Source organism: Lynx rufus, unplaced genomic scaffold (genome assembly GCF_022079265.1).
Source record: "Lynx rufus isolate CCGP_SWC_20201006 ecotype Redwood Valley unplaced genomic scaffold, mLynRuf1.p SCAF_17, whole genome shotgun sequence".
Lineage (NCBI taxonomy): Eukaryota > Metazoa > Chordata > Mammalia > Carnivora > Felidae > Lynx > Lynx rufus.
The window spans coordinates 33,474,186-33,501,378 of NW_025814831.1; the positions used below are offsets into that span (position 1 = coordinate 33,474,186).

At 39.4% G+C, this 27,193-nt stretch overlaps 1 protein-coding gene and 1 pseudogene across 2 annotated transcripts in view; one reads left to right on the plus strand and one right to left on the minus strand.

Annotated features, from left to right (window-relative positions):
• Window positions 1–4,889, minus strand: part of EXD2 (exonuclease 3'-5' domain containing 2) — a 50,261-nt gene extending 45,372 nt beyond the window's left edge. For both annotated transcript variants that reach the window (XM_047079442.1, XM_047079441.1), the window contains exon 1: window positions 4,802–4,889. The gene's annotated coding sequence lies outside the window, so the exon portion shown is untranslated. The remainder of the gene's footprint in view (window positions 1–4,801) is intronic.
• Window positions 4,476–12,265, plus strand: LOC124512261 (heterogeneous nuclear ribonucleoprotein A1-like; annotated as a pseudogene).
• Window positions 12,266–27,193: the final 14,928 nt, after the last annotated feature.

Here is a 27,193-nt window from a genome sequence, read left to right on the forward strand (position 1 = left end):
TTCACTCATAATAGCAACATACACTTTTTAAAAACAACACACAAAACAACCATACACACACACACACACACACACACACACACACACACAACCCTAGGCATAAACTCAAAAGAAATGTGCAAGATTGATATGAAGAAAAATAGAAAACTTTACTGAAGATACAGAAGACTGGAGGAGCAGAGATATATTATAGTAGCTATCATATGCAGAGCATGTATCGTGTGCTAAGTACCACATATTATACACAATCAAGTATACATTGCTCATGTAATCCTTTCATCAACTTTCTGCAAAAAGTACTATAACTACTTTTTTTCATAAGAAGATTGTTTCACAGAAATATTCAAAATAACATATAAATGCAATGCCAACCTAATTTTTAAAAACTCTTTAAAGAATGAATTGACCACCAAGAGAATGAAAAGACAACCCTAGGATGGGAGAAAATATTTGCAAAGCATATATCTGGCAAAAGCATGTATCTCAAATATATAAAGAACTCTTACAATTCAATAATAAAAAAAGACAAATCGGTTAAAAACAGGCAAGGATCTGAACAGACATTTCTTCAAAGAAGACATACATATGGACAATAAGCACTTGAAAAGCTATTGTGGAAATACAAATCAAAACCACAATGAGATACCACTTCACACCCACCAGAATGGCTCTAATCAAAAAGACAGATAATAAGTGCTAGCAATAATATGGAGAAATTAGAATGCTCACACATTGCTGGTAGGAATATAAAATGGTGCAGCTGCTTTGAAAAACAGTCTGGCAGTTCCTCAAATGGTTAAACATAGGGATGCTTGGGGCACCTGGGTGGCTCAGTCAATTAAGCATCCGACTTCAGCTCAGGTCATGATCTTACGGTTCGTGGGTTCGAGCCCTGTGTCAGGCTCTGTGCTGACAGCTCAGAACCTGGAGCCTGCTTCGGATTCTGTGTCTCCCTCTCTCTGCTCCTCCCCCACTCATGCTCTGTGTCTCTCTCTCTCTCTCTCCTTCAAAAATAAATAACAACATTAAAAAAAAAATAGGGATGCCATATGATCCAGCAATTCCACTGCTAGGTATATACCCAAGAAGAATGAAAACATACTTAAGGGCATTATTCATAATAGCCAAAAAGTGGAAACAGTGTATATGTCCTTCAGCTGATGTGGATAAATAAAATATACCATTTCCATAATGTTATGGGTTGAATTGTGCCCCTGAAAAAGATATGTTGACGTCCCAGGGGTACCTGTGAATGTGACTTTATTGAAAATTAGGTCTTTGCACACATAATCAAGTGAAAACAAGGTCATACTGGAGTAGTGTGGGCCTTTAATCCAATAGGACTGGTGTCCTTAAATGGAGAAGAGACACAGAAACAGGCTCCCACAGAGAGATTTAGCATGTAAAGACAGACGCTCAGGGAAGAAGACCATGTGAAGACAGAAGCAGGCCAAGGAATGCCAAGGATTGCCAGCAACTACCAGAAGCTAAGAAGAGGCAAGAAAGGATTCTCCCCCTGAGCCTCAGAGACAGAGTAGCCTTCCTTACACCTTGGTTTTGGACTTTCTAGCCTCCAGAACTGTGAGAGAATACATTTGTGTTAGTTTAAGCTACCCAGTTTGTGTTACTTTGTTACTGTAGCCCTAGGAAATAAACACACCATAGGATGGAATTCTATTCAGGGGTAAAAAAAAAATGATGAGTACTGATACATTCCACAACATGGATGAGACTTGAAAACATTATGCTGAGTGAAAGAAGCCTGTCACAAGATACCACAAATTGTATGATTCCATTTATACAAAATATTCAGATCTATAAAGGCAGAAAGATTAGTGGTTGCCTAGGGCTCAGGTACTGGGGAATGAAATGGGGAATGACTGCTAACTGGCACAGGTTTCTTTTTGGGGTGACGAAGATGTTCCAAAATTAGATTGTGATGATGGCTGCACAACTGTGAATACACACACAAAAAAACCACTGAAGTGTATACTTTAAACAATGAGTTATATAAATTACATCTCAATAAAGCCATTTAAAAAAAAAACTTGACAAGCTAATTCTAAAAGTCAGGAAAAGAAATTCTAAGATTAGCCCCACAAATGTTTTTTAAATGAGTATGTGAGCTGAAAAAGTATATGAGTTTCAATAAAATGACAGTAATAATATAAGGGAGTATTTATCCCACTAGATATCAAAATATGTATTGAACATAGGATACTGTGGAATTGGTCCTGCAAAACAGAAAACCAGGTCACAAAGCAGAAGGGAGTCCAGAAACAGACTGTGGGTGTGAGAAAGTAGTAAATGATAAACGTGACATTTTAGATTAATGGGTCAAGGATAGATTTAATATTCAGAGTGATACTGTTGGGAAAATGATAATTATGCACTCACCATTCACACACACACACATACACACTGGATGTGTGTGAGGAATTAAAGAAAAACTCAAACATACAAGAATTTATAGAAGAGAATATACTCATAAGAGGAAAACCTAGGGGCACCTGGGTGGCCTAGTCAGTTGAGCATCTGACTTCAGCTTAGGTCATGATCTCATGGTTCACGAGTTGAAGCTCCGCATTGGGTTCTGAGCTGACAGCTCAGAGCCTGGAACCTGCTTCGGATTCTGTGTCTCCCTCTCTCTCTGCCTCTCCCCCGCTTGCACTATGTCTCTCACAAAAATAAACATTATAAAAAAGAGAGAGAGAAAGAGAGAGAGAAAACCCTGATGTGCCTTAGGGTAAAACAGGGCTCTTCAACCTCAATACCATTGACATTTTAGTCCAGAACAATTCTTTGTTATGGAGGGCTTTCCTGTGTATTGTAAGATGTTTAGCAGCATCTGTAGTTTCCGCTCAGTAGATGACCCCCGTTAGACAACCAAAAAAACGTCTCCTCACATTGCCAAATGGTCCCTGGAAGGCAAAATATCTCCCACTGGAGAACCACTCAGATAGGGAATGAGAGCCACAAAATACAAAATACACATAGTGAAAGACAGATACGTTCAAATGTCTATGGTTCGACAAAGTGCCATATAGTTAAAAGGCAAGAATCAACATTAAAAAAGCACTAAGTTAGGAATAAATACTTAAAACAGATATAAATGACAAAAGATTGATATCCAGAATACATAAAACTCTACCATATATTAAAAAAAAAAACAATAAAAACGAGACATTTCTCGAAACAGGAAATGCAAATAGCCAACAATCATGAAAAGATTCCCAGTCTCACTGGTAACTAGGTAAGTACAAATTAAAACACCAATTAGAAACATTTTTCACCCACTAGATGGGCAAAAATGAAAAAGATTGATAGCATCACATGTTTAAAAGAGCTAGGGAAACAGACATCATTATACACTGGTGGTGGGCAGTTTAGCCTTAGATGTCCACACCCTCCCACCCAGCAATTCAATCTGCAGGTTTGAAATGTTCACATGGGCACACAGACACATTTGGAAGGATGTTCTCTGCCTCACTGTGTCTAACTGTAAACAATCTATGGAACTTCTCATACTGTGAAATCTTAATATACCATGGAATTTACAGAGCAAGTAAAATAAAGTAGGTCTCTCTACATATGGACAAATAAAAAGTTCCAAGGCCCATTTTTAAGTATAAAAAATCAAGTTGCTGAATAGGTACAATATGCTGTATTTGTAAAGTATGTCAGTAAAAATTTAACATGAAATCTTACATGCATGTAACTTATATGAACAAACACTTGTCAATAAATGTAAAGAAAGAGAAACACACACACACACACACACACACACACACACACACACACACACACACATCCCAAACTGGTAACAGTTCTTACTTTAGGGCTAAGAAATTAAAGAAGATGGAGATGGAAAGAGATCAACTATCCATTTTAAATTTCTTACATGATTTTTTTTTTAGGACCGTATGCATGGACTGCAACAAAAATAAATATAAAAGAATAAATACATTTTTTAAAACTAACTGAACTTGACCAAAACCAATCATTACTTCCCCCAATAAACTGCTTGTCTCCCGCACTTCCTAATTCTGATAATAACAAAATCTTCCCGGGAGGTTCCTTCTAACCATGTAATACAATTTTTAAAATACGGTAAAAGTAATGTAATGTTTCCAAGGCATGGGCACCTAAGAGAGTTTGCGTCCAATCAGTATATCAAAAGCTTAGAAAGGGCTGGGTTTGCTTTTCTTTTAATGAGCAAGGATCAATTGTGCACTAACCACTAGGGTTCTAGTTTTGATCTCAGGGATGCGAGAAAAGAGGTGGCTCCCAGCAAGGCCCAGAGCAGCGGGTGTGGTCTGGGAGGAAAGGGGTGGTAACAGCAGAGGCGGGGGCAGGTCCCCACGAACCTCGGGGAGAAACTGTCACTGTGGCTGCGTGGAACACGCAGCGGCGCCCAAGGAGTTGCCAGGTGCTGTGGGCGGTGCCTCCTTTTGAGCTGACTGGGTCTAGAAACCATGAAGGTTTGGTACGTGCTCCTAAAGAGAGACGAAGGGAGTTCGAGACGGCGCGTGGGTGGCCGCGGCCCGGGACGAGAGCCCTGGTCGCACCCCTGGGTGCTGAACCGCCGCGGGGCAGGGGAGCGAGGAGGCCGCGCCGGGTAGGGGAAGAAGGAAGGGCTGGGCCAAGTCGCTTGGGGACGGCGGGGTCCGCGCAATAAGTCGCCCCCGCAGACAGTGACATCGCCGGCTCCACAACCCTTCCCCTCAATCGGCACTGGAAACCCCCTCCTTCCCTCGCAGAGGCGGGTGAAAGGCCTCGCGGGTCCCTGATCCTCACTCACCTGCGACCGGGACCCAAACCGAACACCTGCGGCACCTCACGCTGAAGAGCTGGAACCCTCCACCGCCACCTGCGCGCACCCACCCGGATCCACTAGGGCCGAAGCCACTTCCGGTCCTGCGACGGGCTAGGAGGATGTAATCCCAGCCGGTGTGTACAAATGGGCGACGCCATATTGTACGGTAGCTGCTAGGGCAGCTGTGCCCGCCCCAGTTTCTCCAGTGCTGAACAAAGGATCTGTTAAAATTGGAAAGGCTTATCGTCTCTTCAGAAAAGGGTATTTGTGTTTTTGTTTCTGGGGTGGTATTTTTGTTTGTTTTGATTTGGGTTTTGAAAGGAGTGGCCTCTGGAACCCTCTCAAATGCAATATGGAACATCTAATTGTTATTACTAATTAGCTCCAGTAATGCTACTCTACTGCTCTAATTTTCTTAACTGTTAAATGATAAAGGTAAATAAGACAGACACTTGTTTAAATAATGTATTCCTGAGTAGCAGTGCATTTTCTACCATTGCCATTACAATAATTATGCCATCTTGTATAACAATAACCACAATACCTTGTGTTTATATTTAAAATCATTCATTCAACTGGTCTTTATCAGCAACTATTATATTTGAAGAAGCTAATGTGTGCTCTGTGTTGTTATTTTGTCATAGAATGTGTAACGGAAGGAGAAATGCGATGTGCATAAACAATGTAAAGTACAATAATAGATGCCATTGTTGACTGTGTACATGCACTGTGCTAGAAACTTTGCAAATTGTTTTATGTATTTTATCTCATTTAATCCTCACAACAACCTCCTGAAACAGTACTATTATCAGTGACATTTTACATAAAATGGAGAAAGGTTAAATAAATTTCTCAAGGTAGCAGCAAGTAAGCATTGGAGCTGTGAATCAAACCTCAGTATATCTTCTTACAAAGCATGTTGCCCTCATTCTCTAGATTATATTGCCTCCTGTAAAGGAAAAGAAGTTCTAAGTTCCTTTAGGTAAGTACCCATAAGGGGGAAATTTATGGCAGATGTAGAGGATTAACTCCCTGCATTTTAATCTGCTCCATCCAGAAACATCTAAAATAACAAACAAAAAAGTTAAAAGGAAATGCAAATTAAAACCACAATGAGAGACCATACCCACCAGAAAGACTAAAATGAAAAAGACACAAAACACCAAGGATTGACAAGGTTGTGGAGCAACCAGAGCTCTCATATGCTTCTGAGGGTAAATAAATGGGTACCATCACTTTGTTAAACTGTTTGGCAGGATCAACTAAAGCTAAATATATGCATAGCCTCTGTCCCAACAGTTTCACTCCTAGGTATAAGCCCAACAAAAATGTGTACATATGTTCACTGAATGGACATATACAAAAAAACCCATACTCATGTTGGCAACGGCCCTAAACTGGAAACTACCCAAATATCCATGCTGTTAGAAGTCAACGTAGAGTAATGATTCTGGAAGAGAGCATGAGGAGGCTCATGAAGTGCTGATAACGTTCTGTTTCTTAATCTGAGCGCTGGTTTATGTGTGTGTTCACGTTACATATTTGTGGACACTTTCCTGGATGCATATACACTTCAATAAAAAGGTTTTTTTTTTAAAAAAATGAAAGTAAAGGAGTGAAAAGTTTATAAACCCAAAGAAGAAAAAGAATAGGAATGGAGAGGGGCACCTGGGTGGCTCAGTTGGTTAAGCATCCGATCTTAACTCAGGTTGGCTCAGGTCATGATCTCATAGCTCGTGAGTTCGAGCCCCACATCGGGCTCTGTACTGACAGCTCGGAGTCTGGAGCCTCCTTCAGATTCTGTGTCTCCCTCTCTCTTTACTCCAACCCACTTGCATTCTGTCTCTGTCTCTCTCAAAAATAAATAAACATTAAAAAAACATTTAAAAATAAGAATAGGAATGGAGTTAATAGCAGACAAACAAATCTCAGTGTAATTTTATAAGACATAAATTTGATTGGAATGACAGAATATTGACATTTGAGGAATCCCATTGAGGAGGAGCAGAATACATGACACCAACATATGCCATTTTGACATGTGGATTATTTTGAACTAAAGGCAATTAAGACCCAACAGGTTTAAGGAAAAGTTTTACCTGTCTTTTAACTACATAAAGAATTTAAAATGGGGGTCTGGCTCAGAAAGAGACTTATTACCAGAGATAACTTTTAATAACTTTTAATGTACAGCAGGGCAAATATCTAATTACCAAATACCTGCTCTTCTTATTGTCCTGGGAGTTCCCCTCCTCCCATTTGAATCCCCAGGCCTATTCTATTCTATTCTATTCTATTCTATTCTATTCTATTCTATTCTATTCTATTCTTTAACTTAAGATGGCATTTAAGCCTCAATTGCCTGACTTGTCCTTGGGTCTCATTCTTATAGGACTCTCAATTTGTTTTCTTCTGTTAATCTGTCTTATGTCAATTTAATTAATAGACCAGCTAGAAGAATCTAGAAGGGTAGAGGAAACAAATTTTCCTCCCCTACACCATAATAAATTGTCTGGGTCCTACATTGAAGTTCCAACCCAACAAGCCCCATTTGTGCATAAAGGATTCCCAGTCAGCTTTTTAGTACCTCATTCTTTGTCTTAGTCTGTGTGGACTATTGTAACACAATGCCATTGACTAGGTGGCTTATAAACAATAGGAATTTAGGGGTGCCTGGGTGGCTTAGTCTGTTAAGCATCCAACTTCAGCTCAGGTCATGATATCACCATTCAGGAGTTTGAGCCCTGTGTCAGGTTCTGTGCTGACAGCTCAGAGCCTGAAGCCTGCTTCGGATTCTCTGTCTTCCTTTCTCTCTGCTCCTCCCCTGCTCATGCTTTGTCTCTCAAAAATAAATAAACATTGAAAAAAAACCATAAATTTATTTCTCATAGTTTTGGGGCAGGGAAGTCCATGATCAAGGTGCTGACAGATTTTTTTTGTCTGGTGAGTGCCTGCCACCTAGTTTATAGACTGCTGTCTTTTCATTGTGCCCTCACTTGGCCAAGAGATAAGGAGCTCTTGTGGGCCTCTTTTATAAGTCACTAATCTTATTCATGAGGTTCCACTCTCATGACTTAATCACCTCCCAAAGTCCCCACCTCCTGATATCATTATACTGGAAGTTAGTTTTCAACATATGGATTTTGAGAAGACACAAAACATTCAGTCAATAACATCTACATAGGTAAATATATCCAAGAATCACCAGTCATTGCTGGAGTATCTCCAACACCATTAATTAACAGTTTCTAAGGAACACGTATAGAACTCTGCATCCAGCATTTTGAGAACACAAATACTTTTAAAACTTATCAGGAAGGGGATGGGCTAAATGGGTGATGCCATTAAGGAGGGCACTTGTTGGGATGAGCACTGGGTGTCATATGTAAGTGACAAATCACTGGGTTCTACTCCTGAAACTAATAGAACATTGTTAACTAACTTGAATTTAAATAAAGTAATTAAAAAAAAATAAAGGACAATGAAGCAGCAACAAAAAAACAAACAAAACAAAACTTACAAAGAAGACTTAAGAAAATTAACTTTTATTTAGGCCATTGAGCAATTTACTACAAATTGCATAAAATTGCTATCATACAGATCTCATTCTCTGATCTTAGTACAATTAAGCTAGAAGTCAATAACAAAATTATTTTTAAAACTCTATATATTTGAAGATTTTAAAAAATCTTAATAACTGAAAGATCAAAGAAAAAATCCCAGTGGAAATAAAGTTATAATAATAGATTTGAGAGGTAATAAAAATACTATATATGAAAATTTATAGGATGCAGGCAAATTAATAACCTTATATGCTTTTACACTCTAAAATAAGAAAAACTAAAAATTAAATATATAAGTGATCATCCTAATACAGTAGAAGAAACAAAAAACAAATCCAAAATAATAGGAAGGAAGAAGATAAAGATCAGAGAATAAATTAATAAAATAGAAAAAGATGTGATAGATGAACAAAAGAACTAAAGTTAGATATTTGAAAAGACTAATAAAACAAGTTCCTGTGAGATTGATCTAGATAAAAGAGAAGTAGCAACAAATAAATAATGTTTATTTAAGGGGGGGATATAAAATAAGCAGAGATTTAAGAAACTGCAAAATATGATGAACAACTTTATGCCAAAAAAATGATTAGACAAGAGAATGAAAAGATAGGCCACAGATTGAGAGGATACATCTGCAAACACTTATCTAATAAAAGACTATTACCCAGAATATACAAGGAAATTTTGAAACTCAACAACCCAATTAAAAAGTAACCAAAAGTGGGGCTCCTGGATGGCTCAGTTGGTTAAGTGTCCCACTTCAGCTCAGGTCATGGTCTCATAGTTTGTGAGTTTGAGCCCCATATCAGGTGAGCTCTACCCCTTCAGGATTCCCTCTCTCCCTCTCTCTCTGCCCCTCACTCACCCTTGTGCATGCTCTCTCTCTCTCAAAAATAAAAAATAAAAAAATTAAATGATCAAAAGATTTGAATAGACACCTCACTGAATAAGATATAGGCTATCCAAATAAGCAGATGAAAAGATGTTCAACATTATATGTAACTAGGAAATTGTAAATTAAAACAACAATTAGAGGGGCGCCTGGGTGGATCAATCAGTTGAGCATCAGACTTATGATTTCCGCTCAGGTCATCATCCCAAGGTCATGGGATCAAGTCCCACATCAGGCTCTGTGTTGAGATTAAGATTCTCTCTCTCTCCCTCTGCCCCTCTTCCTCTCTCTCCCTCTCCCTCTTCCCCTCTTCCTCTCTGTCTCTCTCTGTCTCAACAACAACAAACAGATAACATCATCTCATTGAATGGCTAAATCATTTTAGAATGGCTAAAATTCAAACACTGATAACACCAAATGGTGATGAGGATATGGGAGCAACAGGAACTTTCATTCGTTACTGGTGGGAATGCAAAATGGTGCAGCCACTTCTAAAGATATTTTGTCAGTTTTTTACAAAGCTAAATATAGTTTTACTATATGATCCAGAAATCATGCTCCTAGGTTTTTGCTCAAATGAGTGAAAACTTAAGTCCACACAGAAACCTACACACAAATGTTTATAGCAGCTTTAGTCATAAATTGAAGGCAACCAAGACGTTCTTCGATAGGTGAATGTAAAACCAAACTGTGGCACATCCATACAGTGGGATGTTATTCAGCAATAAAAAGAAATGAGAATGAGCTATCAAGCCACAAAAAGACATAGAGGAATCTTAAGTGCATATTGCTAAGTGAATGAGGCCAGTCTGAGAAGGGTACATACTGTATGTTTCCAACTATATGACATTATAAAAAAGGCAAAACTGTGGCAACAGTAAAAAGATCAGTGGTTGCTAGGCGTTCCTGGGGAGGAAAAGAGGGGTGCATAGAGGTGGAGCACAGAGGATTTTTTTAGGGCAGTGAAACTATTCTGTATGATACTGTAATGGGGGATACATGACATTATGCATGTATCAAAACCCATATAGAATTGTGCAACACAAAGGGAAAACACTAAAATAAACTATATTCTTTAGTTGGTAATAATTTATCAATATTGGTTAGTCAGTTGAAACAAATGTACCACACCAGTGCAAAATTTAATAGTAGGGGGAACTGTATGTGTATGTGTGTATTGGGGTGGGGGGAGTAGTGTATGGGAACACTCTAGTTTCTGTTCAAATTTTCTGTAAACCTAAAACTGTCCTAGAAATAAAGTCAATTCATTTTAGAATATTGTGCCATGAGCTGCTTGATTTAGAATATTGTGCCATGAGCTGCATTTCTAAAAATGCTTTATTCATTTATTCATTGATTTTGAGGACAACTTAATTCCAAACCCTGGGATGTCATAGACAGAAAATTCAAGAGGAACAATGGCAGGAAATGCCAGTGGCCTACCCAATATCTCCATTCTCCCCTCTGCCTAGTAGCAAAAGTCAGGGGGCATTTAAAAAATACATTTAAGCTTTCTGCCCGTGGACACTGCTGAGGAAGCATCATTAAAGTCTCCCCTCCCACCACTATCATGTCTTAAGTCAGAGTCTCGCAAAGAGCCTGAACAGCTACCGAAGCTTTTCATCGGAGGTTTGAGCTTTGAAACAACCGGTTAGAGTCTGAGGAGCCATTTTGAGCAATGGTGAATGCTTACAGACTGTGTGGTTATGAGAGATCCAAACACCAAGCACTCCAGAGGTGTTTGGGTTTGTCATGTATGCCACTGTGGAAGAGGTGGATGCAACCATGAGTGCAAGGCCACACAAGGTAGATGGAAGAGTTGTGGAACCAAAGAGGGCTGTCTCCAGAGAAGATTCTCAAAGACCTGGTGCCCACTTAACTGTGAAAAAGATTTTTGTTGGTGGCATTGAAGAAGACACTGAAGAACATCATCCAAGAGGGGCGCCTGGGTGGCTCAGTTGGTTGGGCGTCCGACTGCAGCTCAGGGCATGATCTCGCAGTTTGTGAGTTCAAGCCTTGTGTCGGGCTCTGTACTCACAGCTCAGAGCCTGAAGCCTGCTTCAGATTCTGTGTCTCCCTCTCTCTGTCCCTCCCCAACTCATGCTCTGTCTCTCTCTGTCTCTCAAAAATAAGTAAATGTTAAAAAAAAATTTAAGAACATCATCCAAGAGATTATTTTGAACAATATGGGAAAATTGGAGTGACTGAAATCATGACTAACTGAGGCAGTGGCAAAAAGAGAGGTTTGCTTTTATAACATTTGATGACCATGACTCTATAGACAAGATTGTCATTCAAAAATACCATACTGTGAATGGTCACAATTGTGAAGTCAGGAGAACTCTGTCTAAGAAAGAGATGGCTAGTGCTTCATCCAGCCAAAGAAGTCAAAGTGGCTCTGGAAACTTTGGTGGTGGTCATGGAGGTGGTTTTGGTGGGAATAACTTTGGTCATGGAGGAAGCTTCAGTGGGTGAGGTAGCTGTGGTGGGAATCAAAGGGGTAGTGGATATGGTGGCAGTGGGGATGGCTATAACAGATTTGGTAATGATGGAAGCAACTTTGGAGGTGGTGAAAGCTATAATGACTTTGGCAATTACAACAATGAATCTTCAAATTTTGGACCCATGAAAGGAGGAAATTTTGGAGGCAGAAGCCCTGTCCCCTATGGTGGTGGAGGCCAGTACTTTGTCAAACCATGAAACCAAGGTGGCTATGGTGGTTCCAGCAGCAGTGGCTATGGTGGTGGCAGAAGGTTTTAATTACGGCCAGGAAACAAAGCTTAGCAGGAGAGGAGAGCCAGAGAAGTGACAGGGAAGCTACAGGTTATAACAGATTTGTGAACCCAGCCAAGCACAGTGGTGGCAGGGCCTAACTGCTACAAAGAAGACATGTTTTAGACAATACTCATGTGTATGGGCAAAAAACTCAAGACTGTATTTGTGACTAATTGTATAACAGGTTATTTTAGTTTCTGTTCTATGGAAAGTGTAAAGCATTCCAACAAATGGTTTTAACGTAGATTGTTTTTTTGTGCCCATGCTATTGATTGCTAAATGTAATAGTCTGATCATGATGTTGAATAAATGTGTCTTTAAAAAAAAAATTAAAATTGCATTTAAAAATGCAGTTAAATTGCATTTCCCCAAAATTTCTTTTCTGTCTTCATTGGTAATGGATATGGCCATGTGATTAAGTTCTGGCCAGTAAGGTCTAAACAAAAGTTTTTGCACTAGACTCTCAGTAGTTATTTATTTATTTTTTTTAGTGTTTATTTATTTTTGAGAGAGAGCGTGAGCAGGGTAGGTGGAGAGAAAGGGGGACAGAAGACTTGTAGCAGGCTCCCCGCTGACAACCTGTGTGGTGTGGTGCTCAAACCCACGAGCCACAAGATCATGACCTGAGCTGAGATCAGACACTCAATCGACTGAGCCACCCAGGTGCCCCTAGACTTTCAGTAGTTCTTAAAAAGGGGACAGACAACTGTCACAAGCCTTTTTGTTGTTAGCCTTCCACTTATTTCTTGCTAAGACTAGGACTTGATAGCTGGGGCTCCAACAGCTCTCTGCCACCACAGTGGCACTTTGAAGATGGAAGCCAGGTGCCTAGGAGGGTGGAGTGGAGAGAGAGAAGAAACCTGGATCCTTGATGCCTTCTGTGGTTTCCATATTAACCCTGAACTACCTACCTCTAGACTTCTTTTACATTAGAAAATAAACTAATTTTTACAAAAGAAATTTTAATGTTTATTTTTTAAGAGAGAGAGAGAGAGAGAGAGAAAGAGAGCGTGAATGAGGGACGGGCAGAGACAGAGAGGGAGACACAGAATCCGAAGCAGGCTCCAGGCTCCGAGCTGTCAGCACAGAGCCCGACACAGGGCTGGAACTCATCAACTGTGAGATCATGACCTGAGCCCAAGTCAGACATTTAACCCACTGAGCCACCCGGGTGCCCCAAAAAATAAACTAATTTTTTAAGCCACTACAGTGAAGTCTTTGTTACCAGCAATGAAACCCAATCCCTAACTGATACATGAAATGAAAGGTATTAATACTGAATGCATACCACATAAGTTGACTAAAACTGGCTGGCTCAGTCGGTAGAACATGCAGCTCTTGATCTTGGGGTTGTGAGTTTGAGCCCCACAGTGGATGTAGAGATTACTTAAAAATAACATCTTAAAAACAAACAAACAAACAAACAAACAAACAAACAAACAAACAAACAAAAACCCTGTTGAATACAGGGCCCAGCCTTGAAGATACACAATAAAGGTGAAAACAAAACACCTTTATTGGATTTGTTTAGTGTGTTGGAGATAAAGGTCAAAGCTTAGAGGAACCACTAAAGAGGCTCTTTCTGAAAATCCTATTTCCTTCCATCAAAATTCTATCTATCCTTTCTGTCCACTGATCCCTTCTATAAACTTTTGTAATATTATTAGGTACTATACAGATTATAAAAATATGTAGCTATGCACTCAAGAAGCTTACAAGCTAGTTGGAAAGACAAAAAGACGATTTGTTATCAAATGAGAAAAGGTATCCTTTTTTTGGTGGTTTAGAGATATATGGAACTTTTTTCTCTCTTCTAAAGAGCTAGACTGAAACTACTTCTTGGAAAAGAAGAAATTCATGAAGACCCTTTAAAATAAGGGTAAGACTGGGGCACCTGGTGTATCAGTCAGTTAAGCATCCACTCTTTTTTTATTATTATTATTTTAATGCTCATTTATTTTTGAGAGAGAGAGACAGAGTGCAAGTGGGAGAGGGGCAGAGAGAGAGGGAGACACAGAATCTGAAGCAGGCTCCAGACTCTGAGCCTGTCAGCACAGAGCCCGAAGCAGGGCTCGAACTCACGAACCATGAGATCGAACCATAAGATCCTGACCTGAGCTGAAGTCAGATGCTTAACTGACTGAGCCACCAAGGCATCCCTAAGTGTTCAACTCTTGATTTTGGCTCAGGTGATGATCTCACAATTTGTGTGATAGCACCCCAAGCTGTCACCACAGAGCCTGCTTGGGATTCTCTTCTCTCCCTCTCTCTGTCTGCACCCCTCCTTGTGCTCGGGCTCTCTCTCTCTCAAAATAAATAAATATATTTTTTTAATGAAATGAAATGAGGGTGAGACTCTCACTGCCATGGGACAAGTTCACCTAACAATAGGGGTTGAAAGGCTGGTGAATCAGCATTCCTTTTGTTTTGTAGTGAGTGGTGCTCATGGAGGTTGAGCTGAACTGCTTCCTAGGGTAAAAGGGTGAGGAATTAGAAAATTCAGGGAGCAATCAGAGATAAAGGGAGGAGTCAGCAAGGCTCCCAGCTTCCTGGGAGAAAGAGAAAGACATCTCAGAGGAGAGACTTTGAGGGAGAAAGAAACGTTTAAAGCATTTGGGGAGTTGAGTTTAAGTTCTTTGGTGTGGGATGTGTACACATAATGTAACCTCATCCTCTATCTCTCATAGGTAAGTCTCAGGAAAGTCAATTGTGTATCATCCTCTAATGTTTTAGTTCCAGTAGATTCTTTGGAGGACTTTGAATGGGTGTTGAATTTTGTATCCATGTTTGCAAGAAGAAAAGCAAATGTTATGTGTGGGCCTTCTGAAGCTGGAGGGTAAAAGTGGATTCCTGACATCTAAGTCAGAAACACAGACACAGACACACACACACACACACACACACACACACACACACACACAAAGAGAATGCCAGTTTAAGATGATGGAGTGAGCCACATGTAACTCTACTTCCTACTGAAATCTCTCTTTGAAAACAAGGGGCGCCCGGGTGGCTCAGTCGGTTAAGTGTCCAACTTCAGCTCAAGTCATGATCTCATGGTTCATGGGTTCAAGCCCCGCATCGGGCTCTGTGCTGACAGCTCAGAGCCTGGAGCCTGCTTCGGATTCTGTGTCTCCCTCTCTCTCTCTGCCCCTCCCCAGCTCGTGCTCTCTCTTTCTCTCAAAAATAAATAAATATTAAAAAATTTAAAAAAAATAAAAAAATAAGTAATAACGGGGAAAAAAAACTTCAAGGTAAAAAAGATATAGAAAAAGCAGATGACCAAAATGAGAGTAAACCTAGCAGAGAGTTGGCCACCATCACTCGCAATTGGCAAAGACTCAAAGGCAGGCAGACAAGTGGGAAACTTTTATAATGAAAACAGGGGCAGCTTCAGATATGGTTGGCAGCCATTGTAATGGGGAAACTGGAGATGGGCTGACTAGAAGCCAGGCTTCTTATGTGATTGGTTTGGCTTTCTCTGGTTGGTCCTGTGTTGGAAGTAGGGGCAAAATATAAAAAAGCAGACCCATCAACAAGCTCTAACCATTCTGGGCTGTTTGACTCAGAAGCTGTGGTTTGGCTTCCCAGGCTGGTGGTTGCTGTAGAAGTCATGGGTCAGAGTTCTACTGTCATATGAGACCTGGCTATTTTCTGTTTGTATAGTCAGTCTCTTAGAGAACAGGAGATAAAATCACTAACATTTTGGAAGCTGGAAGGCAGACGGATAGTGGGAACTGACTTAGCAGACTCTTCTTCATCTATCAAAGGACATGCCAAAAGCAAGCCTGGTTTGCCCTACAAAACCACCAAAAGCCTCAAGAATTGAAAGCACCAGGTACCTCAAGAAGCAGTGGTAAAGTTGGGATGAAAAGCAGAATAACTGGTTAAAAGTCTATTTCAGAAGCAGTTGGACCACCTGATTTCCTTCCTAGCTGCCAACCCTGCAGAAGGTTTAGGATTGATTCCCTGGAGACAATAAAGTAGAAGATACCTTGTCTAGTTAAGAATAGGGGTGCCATACTAGGGAACCTGGGTGGCACAGTCAGTTGAGCATCCGACTCTTGATTTGAGCTCAGGTCATGACCTCCTGGTTCATGAGATCGAGCCCCACATCAGGCTCTGCACTGACAGTGTAGAACCTGCTTGGGATTCTCTGTCTCCTTCTCTCTCTCTCTGCCCCTACCCTGCTTGCTCTTTTCCTCAAAATAAAAAGATAAACTTAAAAAAAAATTAACAAAAAGAATGGGGTGTCATACTAAAAACATGAGGATTCAGTGAAAATTACTTACTTTCATATTTTCAAGATTCCTACCTCACTTTCCCACATCAGCAACCAACATTAGAAGCCAAGTGTATACGAAAAATTTTCAGATAATTTTGTTATGAGCATACATTAAACTTTCTTTAGTATCTTACAACAACGAAGAAGGCCAATAGTAGGATACTTCTAAATGGGCGAAAAGATTATCGGGAAATAGAAAACTGTATTGTTCTAAGCATACCCTTCCTACTTACCAGATTCTATGGTGTTTCTGCCTTCTATAGTTTTTGAGCTGTTTTACACTGCTGAAGAGATATATGTTAATTTGTAGAAAGCTGATAATAATGCAAATAATTATTGTCTTTAGATGTGCAAATAAATGCTGTTACGTGAAGTTTTTATTGACAACCCCACTCCCCCACACCTCTTAATAAGCCAGCTTTGTGTATATTGAGAAAATGTATGTCAACGTTTTTGATAGGCTTAGATATTTGGTTTTTGGGTTTTCCTTTGAACTGATTGTAACATCTTTTCCAGATCCTTCATTAAATAATGAGTTAAGTCAAATCTTTGACATGTATTTATTTCATATCTGCATCTGATTCATAATTTTCTTTTCTTTTCTTTTTTTTTTATTTACTATTATCCTTTAAGAAGTCCAATTCAGTGGGAATGCAAACTGATGCAGCCACTCTGGAAAACCATACGGAGGTTCCTCAAAAAATTAAAAATAGAACTACCCTACGACCCAGATATTGCACTAGTAGGTATTTATCCAAAGGATACAGGTATGCTGTTTCGAAGGGGCACACCCCCCCCAATGTTTATAGAAATGCTATCGACAATAGCCAAAGTATGAAAAGAGCCCAAATGTCCATTGGTGGATGAATGGATAAAGAAGATGTGGTCTATATATACAATGGAATATTATTCAGCATTTAGAAAGAATGAAATCTTGCCATTTGCAACAACATGGATGGAACTAGAGTGTATTATGGAAATTAGTCACAGAATGACTTCACTCATATATGGAATTTAAGATACAAAACAGATGAACAAAAGGGAAGAAAAGCAAAAATAATATAAAAACAGGGAGGGGACAAAACATAAGAGAACAAACTGAGGGTTGCTGGAGGGTTGTGGGTGGGGGATGGGCTAAATGGGCAAGGGGCATTGAGGAGGACACTTGTTGGGATAAGCACTGGGTGTTATATGTAGGGGATGAATCACTGGATTCTACTTCTGAAATCATTATTGCACTATATGCTAACCAACTTGGATGTAAATTTAAAAAAATAATAAAAATATAAATAAATATAGAAAGAAAGAAAGAAAGAAAGAAAGAAAAGAAAGAAAGAGAAAGAAAAAAAAAAAAGAATCCAGTTCAGGGGTGCCTGGGTAGCTCAGTCAGTTAAGCATCCAACTTCAGCTCAGGTCATGATCGCACGGTTTGTGAATTCGAGCTCTGCGTTGGGCTCTGTACTGACAGCTCAGAGCCTGGAGCCTGTTTCAGATTCTGAGTCTCCCTCTCTCTCTGCCCCTCCCCTGCTCACACTCTGTCTCTGTCAAAAAATAAATAAACATTAAAAAAAAAGAGAAGTCCAATTCAAAGATTTATTTTTGGTAGGGATATTTGGGAGGAAAAGAGATTGGTTAGAAAAATCATTTTAGGGATGGCTGGCTGTTTCCAGTCCATGGAGCATGCAACTCTTGATCTCTGGGTTGTGAGTTCAAGCCCCACACTGGGTGTAGAGATTACTTAAAATCTTTCGAAAGAAAGAAAGAAAGAAAGAAAGAAAGAAAGAAAGAAAGAGAAGAATGAGGAAGAGAGAAAGAGAGAAGGAAGGAAAGAAAGAAAAAGAAAAAAAGAAAAAATCACCTTAGATTAGTTACAAGAAAAAAAATATTTGGTGAAATTCACTACACTCTGAACTGAAAGGTGACTGGGTGCATAACTGGCTTCTTGGAAGTTTTAATCCCTTTAGTTTTATTAGGATTTTGTGTAGGCATTTTATCAGAAATTCTCATTTCTCCCTCGAAGGCAGATGTAAATTACAACATGAAAAAAATTCATTCTGGTTCTAGTTTGAATTTTTTTTTCTTTTACACAATAATGATTTCTGAATCTCCAGTCAAAAGCTGTCTCTAAATACCTACTCCCAGTGCTACTCAAAGCAATGAAAAAGGGACCTTGCTCCAAAATGTAAATCACCATACTGTTTCCTTCACTGAAAAATTCTTCCTACAAAACTGTGCTTGCCTGACATAGATACTTCACATTCTGGAACAAACTTTTATCTTATTGAGGACTGATAAAAGCCAATTGCGGAGTACCTAGCTGGCTCAGTCATAGAGCGTGTGACTCTTGATCTCAGAGTCATGAGTTCCAGCTCCACATTGGGAGTAGAGTCTACTTTAAACATAAATAAAAATGCATTTAAAAAAAAACCCAAATTGCAGAAAGTGAAATGTTTTCCAGCTTTAAAAAGGAATTAAATGATAATACGTGCTACAACAGGAGTGAACCTTGAAGGTATTTATGCTGAGTGAAATAAGCCAGACACAAAAGGACAAATAATGCATGATACCACTTACATGAGGTTGCTAGAAGAGTCAAATTCATAGAGACTAGAGTGGAATAGTGGTGACCAGGAGCTGGGGGGAGAGAGGAATGGGGAGTTACTGTTTATTGGGCACGGAGTTTCAGTTTGGGATGATGGAAAAAATCTGGAGATGGATGGTGGTAATAGTTACAAAACAATGTAAATATACTTAATGCCATGGAATTGTACATTAAAAAATGGTTAAAATGGTAAATTTTAAATTATATATGTATATGTATATATATATATATATTTTTTACCACAGTTGTAAAATGATTAAAGTGATAGATTTTAAGTTATACATACTTTACTGCAATTTTTTTTTGTTTACATTACAGACCAGCTAGTCCAAAGACTACACTTTGAATTGTACTATATTAGACTCCAGGCTTCTCAAACTAAATTTATCAACCCCAGCAGATCTTTTCACATGCCGCAAACTAGCTCCTTTCTAACTCTCAACTCCACATTTATTCTACCTTTCTCCACTATTCATTCAGTTACAAACACTGGAAATCGGTGAAATGTCCTAGACTCCTGCCTCCCCTTCATCTTTTTGTATATAATTTGAGCAATGATTGTCTAACTGTACTGGTAATAAAGAAGCTGTTCCTCAGCTTCAAGCTGTTTATGCTTAGTTTTGTGGTGCTGAGGCTGGGTCTTTGCGTTTCACACTTTTCCTTCACCAGACTGGCTCTCTGTTAGCTCCTGCCAATAGTCAATAGTGGGAGATGAGAGTCAGGAAGAAGGGAGAAGGGACTGCTGCTCCTTCCTGTTCACTTTTTGTTTCTATCCAGTCACATGCCAGCAGTAGTCCTGGACTCCTTTCCATACTCCCAGAACTAGCCTTATCACATTCCTCAGAGGGACCAGTACCAGCTAGGCAGCAACCCCCTCAGAGGTCTGAGTCACGAAGAGGCCCACCACTGAGCTACTGAGCTACCAGTATAAGTCAGGTAGCGTGTTTTTAAGGTCTGGGTTCCAGCTCCCGAGGGCCCCTCCTTCAAGTGTTTAATCCCAACGATCCCAACCTTGACTCTTTATTTCCCCATCTACTTCTTGCAGTTACTACTTCTTAGTCCCACTTTCTCTTTTCAGTTCTCCAATGCCTATGATATCTCCAATAACTGTTTATATGAATTTTCTTAGTTAAGGTAACTGCTGTAGTTTGTTGAACACTGACTAATACAGAAAATGGTCCCAAGAATAGTTCTAGGAGGCTGACTTTCAGCTATAGGATTTGGGGTTGATTTGTTTATATCCTTAAATTCAAATGCAACGTTGAGCAAGTTGTCAGTGGGAAATGGGATGTAGTGGCATCATAAATGATCAACTTATCACCTTTAGTCATTTGTGTTGGAGTGCCCACTAAAGCAAACGCTTTGAAGTCACATATGACTGTTTGATGGTAACGTAGACAGTAACAACTCTATGTTGGGAGTGGCTTCATTTGCTCCCCACAAAGAACGCATATAAGAAATGGAAAAGGTCAAGTCATTAAACATTCAGTTCAAGTGACAGAGAAAGCTTCTTTGGCAGTCCTAAAGAATCGCTTATTTTTTATACTTACAAACTAATATTGCTGAAAATCAAACATAGAATTTAATTGTGCAGATTTCAGAATTACAACATAAGTTGATTTCATAGCCATGCCAGAACTCTCTAGTGAAAGATAAGGCAATGATGGGGAAGGGGATGACACTGAAACTGGAATGATGACATCTGGGTTGGTGCCCAAAGAGTAACTTTACACTGAAGAAATCTGACAAAACTACCTTAGCCACATTATCAAGGCTATAAGTCATATGTATGGACTGCCTAAAAAAACTAGGACTGCCATAACAAAATGCCATAGACTGGGTGGCTTCAAGAACAGAAATTTATTTCTCATAGTTCTAGAGGCAGAGAAATCCCAGACCAAGGTGATGGCTAATTCTGTTTCTGTTGAAAACTCTTTTCCTAGCTTGTAGATGGCCCATTTCTCACTATGTCCTCAGGTGATGGAGGGTGAGGGAGATCTCTGGTGTCTCTTATATAAGGACACTAATCCTATTGGATCAAGGCCCCACCCTTACTACTGCATTTAATCTTAATTACAGCCTAAAGGCCCTATCTCCAAATAGGGTCAAATTGGGGCCTAGGGCTCAACATATGAATTTGTGGGGCTAAAGAAGGACACAATCCAGTCCATAGCAATATCCTTGATATAATTTGATGAAAATGGCACTCTGTGGCCTTCCTCCCAAAACACATAGCCCCAGGCTTTTTTGCTTCTGTCCCTCATCTCTCTCTCTCTCTCTTTTTTTTTTTTTTTTTTTAATTTTTTTTTCAACATTTATTTATTTTTGGGACAGAGAGAGACAGAGCAGGAACGGGGGAGGGGCAGAGAGAGAGGGAGACACAGAATCGGAAACAGGCTCCAGGCTCTGAGCCATCAGCCCAGAGCCCGATGCGGGGCTCGAACTCACGGACCGCGAGATCGTGACCTGGCTGAAGTTGGACGCTTAACCGACTGCGCCACCCAGGCGCCCCTCTCTCTCTCTCTTTTTTAAGAATCTCTACACCTAACTGTGGGTCTTGAACTCATGACCTTGAGGTCAAGAGTCAGATGTCCTACCAACTAAGCCAGCCAGGCAACCCCAGTCTAATCATGAGATAAACATCAGACAAATCCCTATTGAGTGACAAAATACTTGATTAGTACTCTTCAAAACTGTCAAGGTCATCAAAGACAAGGAAAAGTCCCAGCCAAGAGGAACCTAAGGAGACATGTCAACTAAATGTAACATGGTATCCCTGATAAGATCCTAGAACATAAAAAGGATTATCGGGTAAAAGTTAAAGTAATCTAAATGAAGTATGGGCTTTAATTAATAACAATGTAATGATATGGGTTCATTAATTATGCAAAGGTACCATACTAAGATAAGATGTTAATAATAGGGGAAGTTAGGTGGGGGATATATGGGAACTCTTTATTCTATTTTCACAAGTTTTTTATAAATCTAAAATATTCTAAAATAAAAAGCTTATTTAACAGGTAAAAATAAAAAAAACCAATGTAGGCACAATTATCATAAGGAGTAGCAGAAATGAAATGGTGTTCAGAAAGTTTTGATATGTAAGAATCTTTGGCAGTGGGTGATTGATCCTGGTGTCCTAAGTTAAATGGATAGCTTAATAAAATGTTATTGGAATTACCCACTTATGGTATTTCTAGTAAGACCCTGTGCTGGACGAGACATAAACTCTGGACAAAACACACCATAAAAACACCTCCCTGAAGGCACTGGAGAGTGAACAAAAGCAGGTAGATTCTGACAGGGAGTCAACACTTACAAGTAATGACATGAGGTGAATTTTCTTTTATAGTCTTTAACCTGACAATCCAACCAGGTAGAAAACCATCAAAGACATATAAGAACTGAACAACACGATTAACTACTTTGTCCTAATTGACATTAATAGAACTCAATGCCCAACAACTATACACATTCTTTTCAAGGGCAAATGGCATATTCACCAGGATAGACTATATGTGAAGCCAAAGAACAAGTACTGATAAATTTTTAAACATTGACAATTTAAAAGAAAGTTTCTCTGACACTGGGATTAGTTATAAATAACAAGATTCTAAGAAAACTAAAAATATTTGGAAATCAGTATACATACTTCTAAATAATCCACAAGTCAAAAAATCAAGAGAAATTAGAAGATATTTTTAGGGGCGCCTGGGTGGCTTAGTCAGTTAAGCGCCTGACTTAGACTCAGGTCATGATCTCACAGTTGGTGAGTTTGAGCCCCATGTGGGGCTCTGTGCTGACAGCTCAGAGCCTGGAGCCTGCTTCAGATTCTGTGTCTCCTTCTCTCTCTGCCCCTCCCCCATGCATACTCTGTCTCTTTCTCTCTCTCAAAAATGAATTAACATTAAAAAATTAAAAAAAAATTTTTTAAAGATGATATTTTTAAATGGATGTTAATGAAAACATTTTGATATTTGTGGGATACAGATAAAGCAGTGCTTCCAGGGAAATTTATAGCTTTAAATGTTTATATATTAAAAGAAGATCTAAAATCAACAATCTACATTTTCACCTTAAGGAATTAGAAAATAAGAGCAAATTAAGCTCAATGGAAATAGAAGGAAATAATCAAGATAAAAGCAGAAATCAACAAAATAGAAAATAGACAAAAATAGCAATAAACAATGCAAACAAAAGCTTGCTTTTTTGAATTAATAAAACCCACAAGCCTCCAGTCAGAATGATCAAGAAACGATAAAAACTATTTGAGGAACTGAAAGTTGATTTAACATTTGAAAATCAACCAATGTAAGTTACCTGTGTCATGCCTGGTTTTCAGATACTTCTGCACCCAATAGGAGATACTGCTGTAGCATTACAACCCTCAACTGGAAAATCCTCGAAAGATAGTGGTGAAGCAAAATCCTCTCAGTGGGTAGATCTCCAAGAAATACATTTGGTTGTCCACTCTATCTGGATGGTGAACTGGCCAGAAGAACAGATATATACTGATTAATTAACTGGTAGTTGCTAATGATTTCATTGCATGCTTAGGAGACTTGGAGAGAATAGAGGCCTTTGAAGATAATTAGAAAGAAGGTGTGGGGAAGAGATATGTGAATGGACCTTTCCAATGGGCAAGCTATAACGATATTTGAGTTCAATAAAAATGCTCACAAAAGGTCATCTGTTGAAGGGGGGGCTCTCAATCAGATGGACAAGAGGACACATAGTATAAATGTCACTCTATCTTTTTCCAGACATAGCAGTGTTTGTTCAAGGAGCTCGAGTACAACATGGCCATGTTACAGGGATAAAGACTATGCATGGATTCAACAACATCAGCTTCCCCTTAATAAGTCTGACCTGGCTAAGCCCCTAGGAAGCCTCACATACTTGCAATAAAGACTTAGGCTAGACCCTCAGTATGACATTCCCTGGGGCAGCAGTCAGCCAATTAGTAGCAAATTGATTACACTGGGCTCCTTATATCACAGAGGTAACAGCAATCTGTCCTTACTGAAATAGATGTATATTATGGGTATGGATTGTATCTTCCCTGCTCATATGGTACTTCGGCCAGCACCACCATCATCCATGGATTTAAACAGAATGCGTATTTACTATAATGGTGTTTTATATGGCATTGCTTCTAATCAGGAAACACATTTCACCAAAAAAGAAGCATGCTAATGGGCTCTTGTCTATGGAATTCATTGATCTTTCCACATACCCCATTATCCAGAAGCAGCTAGTCTGATGGAATGTCCGAACAACCTAGTGATGGCTTGGTTTCAATGCCAATATCAGTGCGGAGAGGACATCTTGAAAGATTGGGATTATCTTCCAAAATTAACACATCCTTCAATGTATAATGCTGTCTCTTCTATAGCCAGAATGAACAGATCCACAAATCAAAGGTGGGAAATAGAAGTGGCTTTTCCCTTTCTTACACCTAATAATCTACTTCTAGAATTTTTACTTCCCATTTCTTCAACTTTGAGTTCTGTTGGTTTGGAAGCCTTAGTTCCAACAGGGAAATGCTTCTACCACAAACACAATAATAGTTCCATTGAATGGGAAGTTGAGATGTCATCTAGCCATTTTGGGCTCTTCATGCCATGGGACCAACAGCCAAAAATGGATTACTCACTGAGTGAGATGACTGATCCTAAATACCAAGGGGGAACTGGGTCTCTGCTACATAATAGGGACAGTTTCCCAAGAGTTTCTCTGAAATCCAGGGGATTTTCTGAGCACTTCCACATCTAATAGGAAAGACTGATGGGAAATTAAAGCAGTCAGAAAAAAGTAGGACCCTGAGAGAGATTCAGGAATGAAAGTTTGGTTCACCCCACTAGATAAAAACCCAAAGGTTCTAGTGGAGGGCAAAGGAAATAATCAATGGATAGTGGAAGACAACAGTTATAAATGTCAGCTAGGACCTGTGACCACTTACATAAATGAGCACAATAACAGCAATGCCTATTTTCTTGTAACTTTTTCTGTGTGTACATAAAAAGAATCTCTCTCCCGATTCCTCTTGTTTTATAGAAGGATTGCTGGTTGCTGTTAACTTTACAATTTAGTCTTTTGGTTTAGTATATTCAGATAGGACCTTGACTGAATGTGAGTAGTGCTTAACATCACTTATATATGGATACTGTTAACTATAACTGAATGGCAAGCATTCTCCTGACTCAGGACATTTGTAGATGCTATTTCCTCTTCTTTGAATGTTCTTCTCCTACATATTCATAAAGGCTTCTCTTTCACCTTCTTTTAGTCTTTATTCAATGTCACTTTTCCCAGATATGCTTTCTCTGACCACTCTATTTAAAACTCGAAGTACTTGGGATGCCTGAGTGGCTCAGTTGGTTCAGTGTCCAACTTCGGCTTAGGTCATGATCTCACAGTTCGTGAGTTTGAGCCCCAAGTCAGGCTCTGTGGTGACACCTTGGAGCCTGGAGCCTGGAGCCTGGAGCCTGCTTCAGATTCTGTGTGTGTGTCTCTCTCTGCCATTCTCCCACTTGCGCTCTGTTTCTCTCTCTGTCTCAAAAATAAACAACAACAAAAATTTAAATTCAAAGTACTTATCACCATCTAAAATATTATATATTTTACTTGTTTACCTCACTGACTTTCTGTTTCCCACTCCAGCTTGTTAACTGCTATATCTTTAGTGCATAGAACAGTGTAGACACTCAAGAAATATTTGTTGACTATGGAACATTGTTATGCCGTTTAAAATAGTGAAGTAGATCTATAAATACTAAATAAGCTATTATTTATAGTGTCCTTTCAGAAATAAAGGAAGAACATAAATGTGGATTTTAGCTTATTACCTAAGTTAAAAAAATTTTTTTCCATTTTTTCAGTGTTGGGAGACACTTGGACATGGTTTCCAACTTAGGGGAAAAGGCCAGTAGCATTGGAATAGATTAATACATAGGAAAAAGCGGATAATTGATGGAACAAGGTCCATGAGGAGATAACATGAGATGGTTGCAGAGCACAGTGAAAGCACTGTGCTTGGATAAGAGGAGTTTTGTGATAAGGAGCCTTAAAATTAAAGGAGTTCTCAACTGACGGCCTCCATGATCCTCATAAATGGAGGATAGAGGTCAAGGCTAAGGGCAAGGGTTTGGGGAATGCGATTAATTTGTGAGGGTTTAAGAAAGGTATTATGGTTATATTAACAAAATTATTTTATTTAATCCTCACATCAACCCCCATGAGGTATTATCTCCACTTTACAATATTATTCTATTTTATAAATGTAAAAACAGAAGGACTGCGATTATGTATTATGCACAGGACTGCAGAGCTGATGAATGATGGAGCCCTTTTAGTAAACTCTAACCCAGGCTTCTCTTGACTTCAGTTTACTGCAGCCTGTCTAGGCCTCATGTTCCTCAGCAATAATGTGGAAATGGTCCCAAGCTACCCCATCCTCTAAAGTAATTGTCCCCAGAGTGGAGTAGGATGGGCACATCCAGGGTGTACATGATGGTCCATCAGAATGTTAAAAGAAAATGTTAGATTTCTATTCACATTTTAAATCTAAAAAAAAAAAATTTAAGAAATTCAGGTTTGCTACTATTCAATATACAGATGGACACTGGTATCCTTATTTGGTCTGGATGCCAGCTGGTTGTGAGTCATTTTGGAATCTTGAGGGAGAGATAGGAGTTCCACAGTGCAGATGGACTGATAGTGGTGCTCGCCCATCTTACATTTTTTGTGCTTATGAGATGACATCAGTGTGTTCATTTTTGTAGAAACAAGACTTAAATAGCGGAATCTTTATAATACAGTGGTCTATGATGGAATGGGGACTGATGACAAAGGTATTTGGCTTCACTCAGAGATTTGCTAGGCATTTCTGGTCAAAGTATTAAAATAGTTGTCAGAACCTATAAATACCTGACTTTTCTTTCACAAAAAGAAACATTCTGGGGCGCCTGGGTGGCTCAGTTGGTTGAGCGTCCGACTCTTGATTTTGGCTCAGGTTGTGATCCCAGGGTTGTGGGACTGAGCTCCGAATGAGTCTCTGTGCTGAGCACGGAGCCTGCTTGGGATTCCCTCTCTCCATCTGTCCCTGTCCCCTGCCCCTGCTCTCTCTCTCTCTCTCTCTCTCTCTCTCTAGCTGAAAAAACCAACCAACCAACCAACCAACCAACCAACCAACCAACCAACCAAACAAACAAACAAGACATTCAAATTTTGCTGACTTTTTCAACAAGGTGGCTGTGAA